This window comes from Peromyscus eremicus, chromosome 23 (genome assembly GCF_949786415.1).
Source record: "Peromyscus eremicus chromosome 23, PerEre_H2_v1, whole genome shotgun sequence".
NCBI lineage: Eukaryota > Metazoa > Chordata > Mammalia > Rodentia > Cricetidae > Peromyscus > Peromyscus eremicus.
Genome location: NC_081438.1, coordinates 35,454,542 through 35,459,419, shown reverse-complemented (window position 1 = coordinate 35,459,419; position 4,878 = coordinate 35,454,542). Strand labels below are relative to the sequence as shown.

Below are 4,878 nucleotides of genomic sequence, written 5' to 3'. Positions count from 1 at the left end.
GTTTCTAATCTCTCTCATTACCCAACCCAGCAACATCAGGTACTCCAACAAGGTCACCACACCCTACCAATGTTCGGACAGGCTCACTCCAAATTCCAGCTTCATCAGACCATTCTACACTTCCTGTACCAAATTTGTTCTGACATTACACTAGATATTTAGATCAAAACACTGTCACCTATTCCTCCAAAGGAGTTTGCAGTTTCCAAAAGGATCCCCCAGTTGGGTACAGCAGATAAACTGGAGAAGTCCTCCAGATACTCTGTGGTAGGAAGCAGCCAGCAAGACTTGCTCTAATGGGGCAAACACCCCAAACTGATAAATTCTAGAGACCTGAAATCCTAAGGCCAACAAGGAAACAAAAAGAGTAAATGAAATAGTCTGGGCATGGTGGCACACACCTTTAATTCCAGCACCTGGGGAGGCAGAACCAGGAGAATCTCTGTGAGTTCAAGGCCAGCCTGGTCAACAAAGAGCATTCCAAGAGAGCCAGGGCTGTTACACAGAGAAAAACCCTCTCTCAAAAAACCAAAATAAATGAATAAATAAACGAAAGTGATAAAAGAGGGTGCAAACTAGGTCATATCAGTAAATTGGGCAAGTAGACAGGAGAGAGACTCCCAAGCCACAGCATGACAACAGATGGCTTTATATTCAGAGATCCCACGCTACAATTTATTAAGTGCCTACCATGTTCCCAACAGTGTTAAGTATTTGAATGGGGCCAGAAACATAAATAAGTCATAGTCTTCAAGTCCGAGGAAAGAGAGAAGAAAGGAAAGGAAGACAGATATTCATAGAATGTCTAAGAAGCATTAGTAATGGCTATTATTTATTTTCATATTATTTGAGCAGCTATTCTGGGCCAGGCAACTTAAGCAAATGAACTCACTTGAACCTAATAAAAGCCAAGTAGACAAGGAATCTTCTTCCTGCAGCTGGGGAAACCGAGGCACCAAGAAGCAACCTTCCCAGGGTCACCCGACCAAGTGGCAGAGTCAAATGAGAACTTTGGAGGTGCCACATAAAGGACTCTATGCAGTGAACAGGAGGGGGCAACTTTGACGGGCGTGGGGGGAGGGTGGGCGGAACAGAGGAATCTTAAGGTTACTGGGAAAGATGGCTTTTCTCTTGTTGGGGAGGGTCCCGCAATAACTGACGGATCGTAGGTTGCTCTAGGCAACATCCTAGACGTTGAAGAGATGAACAGATACTCGTGACAAGCCATCGGGGGAGATTGGCCGGTCTAAACCAATTTTACAGACGGTGGTAAATGATCACAGTAGGGGGGCAAATGGTACTGTGGGGGTGTCGGAGGCCAAGCTGTCTATCCTCTCACCCAAGACGGGGGGCAGCTGGAGAGTGTTCAGAAACGCTCGCTCTGCGTGTGGGGGGACACCAGGGACTCAGGGGTCACCACGCAGAACGGACATCCCGGCCCCCTCAGCTGCAGACCCCGCGCCGAAGCGCCCCGGGCCCGCCGCCCCCGCGTCCCATTGAAGATGCAAGAAGTGGGGGCGACCCGGGCCAGGCGCTCGGCCCTGCGGCCCCTTACCTGGGGTCGGGGCGGTCCGGAGGGCCGGAGCGGACGATTCGCGGACTCTGGTCAGTCGACGCGAACAGGCTCCGGCGGGCGCGGACGGAGGAGGGAGGCCCAGAGGGAGCGGCTGACAGATCCCGGAAGTGGCCAGGGCGCCTGCGCCGCGCGGCCGCGCAGGTGGCGCGGCGCAGGCGCAGAGCTCAGCGCGCGTTGGGAGGCTGTGTCCGAACAGCTGAGGTCGCTTCGGGAGGGAGGCAGCTGCTTGTCCGCGCTAGGGCGTGCCTGTGGAACTGGGTGGGAGTCCTACTCCTTTCTTTAAGGATGAATAAAAATTAAAATATATTTTTATATATACATGTGTGTATATATACATATATATGTGTGTGTGTATACACACACACACACACACACACATATATATACCTGAGCCATGGCCCAGATGTGAAGTGTTGGCAGCTTCTCAAGTGCTTTTTGCTGTAAATTACTGAGGATTATGTTCTCTCGGGCCTCGTGGGTCTGAAGAGCAGGTCAAGCTAATATATATATATATATATATATATATATATATATATATATATATATATATATATATATTATATTAAAATATATAAATATATTTTAAATTAAGTGAATGCATGTGCATGTGAGTGCAGGTGCCCTTGGAGGCCAGAAGCTGGAATTGCATGCGGCCCGATGTAGGTGCTGGGAACTGAACTCAGGTCCTCGGCAAGAACAGTACAGTCGTCCAAGCTAAGCCATCTCTCCAGCCTCGGCAACTAAGTCTGTGTTCGTTCATAGAGGCTGGGGCAGAGCTGGTAGACCACGTTCTGCCTGGAGTGCTGCAAGTCTCATGTCTACCCGAGTCTCCTTGACCATTCCTAGATCAGGATCACTTGTCCTGCACCCACGATGACACCACAAGAAGGAACAACGGCAATATGGCAAGAGTCTGTTTGCTGTGTAGATGCAGCTTCTAAAGAACTGCCCTGAACCCCACATCCAGTTAGACGCTGCCCCTGCCCTGGGGGAAATTATGAGGCGACCAGTACCCAGGTCCCACTACAGGTGGGCAACCCAGTCCTTGTCTTGTTCTCTTGTGGTCGTGTAAGTATTTGACCCAGTGGGCAGTAAACACTGCCTTAAAAGAAATAAGGAAATGGTTTATTCAGAACCAAGTGTAAATGCTGAGATTCATTACTAAATGCGTGTTCCACCTTGAAACCAGTGGCATTATGTTTTCTAGAATTATTATTAGTTCGTTCATATGATGTGTGTTTGGGTAGCATTTTTATGGAGGCCAGAGGACAACTTTTGGGGAGTCAGTTCTCTGCTTTCACCCTTATGTGGATTCCAGGGATCAAACTCGTGTGGTCAGGCTTGCTCAGCAAGTGTTTTACCCACTAAACCATCTCGCTGGCCTTTTGTGAACTTTTGTAGTTTCAGGACTAGAGAAAGCCATAATTCGATGCATTTGGCAGAGTTACATTGGTGGGAATATCAGGCAAGAGGGCTATAGCAAGAAGAGTCAGTCTCTTCTATAGATTTCAAATGTTGAGTCCTCTTAGCTTCAGGGTTGGTGGAAGCTGGAGGTCTGCCTAGCATGGTGGTACACTGTAAAGGGTTTACATGATAAGCCTGAGAACGTGAAGCTAAGTATAAAAGTAAAGATAAGGGCTGGGGATGCAGCTCAGTTGACAGTGCTTACCTAGCATGCACATGAAACCCTGGGTTCGATCCCCAGCCCTGTATAAACCATATAGGGTGCCACATGTCCGTAACCTCAGCACTTCAATGGTAAAGGCAGGAAGATCAAAGCCGGACTAAGCTACATAAGGGGTTTGAGGGCAACCTAGACTACCTGAGATCCTGTCTCAAACATGAAGATTAAAAAGGGGAAGTAGGCTTTGCAGACACGCTGTACCCTGTCGCCTCTTCCTGAAGCCATGCTCAATGTCATCGTGTTCTCGGCTGATGGAGCGACGTCGTCTCCTTCAGGCTGTGATGGAGAGGCGTCTCCTTCAGGCTGTTTGCAGACGAAGTTCCAAAGACAGCAGAAAACTCTTGAGCTCTGAACACTGGGGAGAAAGGATTTGGATATAAGGGTTCCTCCTTTCACAGAATTATTCCAGCATTCATGTGCCAGGGTGGTGACTTCACACACTGCAAAGGCACTGGCAGCAGGCCCATCTATAGGGAGAAATTTGAGGATGGGAACTTCATCCTGAAGCATACAGGTCCTGGCATCTTGTCCATGGCAAATGCTGGTCCAAATGCAAATGGTTCCCAGTTTTTTTGTTTTTTTTTGTTTTTTTTTTTTTTTTTATCTGCACCGCCAAGACTGAGTGGCTGGATGGCAGACATGTGGTCTTTGGGAAGGTGAAAGAAGGCATGAACATTGTGGAAGCCATGGAGCATTTTGGGTCCAGGAATGACAAGACTAGCAAGAAGAAGCCGGGCGGTGGTGGCGCACGCCTTTAATCCCAGCACTCGGGAGGCAGAGCCAGGCGGATCTCTGTGAGTTCGAGGCCAGCTTGGGCTACCAAGTGAGTTCCAGGAAAGGTGCAAAGCTACACAGAGAAACCCTGTCTCGAAAAACCAAAAAAAAAAAAAAAAAAAAAAAAGACTAGCAAGAAGATCATCATTTCCTTTTTTTTTTTTTTAATCAGCAATAGTGTTTTGCCTGCATGTATGTCTGTGTGAGGGTGTCAGGTCCCCTGGAACTAGAGTTACAGACAGTTGTGAGCTGCCATGCAGGTGCTGGGAATTGAACCCGGGTCCTCTGGAAGAGCTCTTAACTACTGAGCCATCTCCCCAGCCCTGAAGATCACCATTTTCGACTGTGGACAACTATAATTCTTTTGACTCTCAGGCATCTTACCCATCAGACCATTCCTTCTGTAGCTCAGAAGACCACCCCATCTGCTCACAGTATCCTGTGATCTCTGCTGTCACTGAAGTTCTTTGGGTTCCGTATTTTCCTCATTCTCCTCCAAGTCTAGCTGGATTGCAGAGCTAAGTTTATGATTATGAATAAAAAATAAATAAGATCCCAGCCCTCGGGAGGCAGAGCCAGGCGGATCTCTGTGAGTTCGAGGCCAGCCTGGGCTACCAAGTGAGTTCCAGGAAAGGCACAAAGCTACACAGAGAAACCCTGTCTCGAAAAACCAAAATAAATAAATAAATAAATAAATAAATAAATAAATAAATAAATAAATAAGAAAGAAAAGGGGGAAGTAAAGGCTAGTAAATGGCTACTAAAAGCCCCAAGATGCCCCAAGATAATTTTGTCTTGGAATCTATAACATTTGCTCCCTCACACCATGTTCTAGACAAGTAAT

General features: G+C 47.5%; 1 pseudogene; it reads left to right on the top strand.

The window, feature by feature from the left end:
• The first annotated feature begins 1,502 nt into the window (after positions 1-1,502).
• Positions 1,503-4,393, top strand: LOC131897940 (peptidyl-prolyl cis-trans isomerase A-like; annotated as a pseudogene).
• The last annotated feature ends 485 nt before the right edge of the window (positions 4,394-4,878 follow it).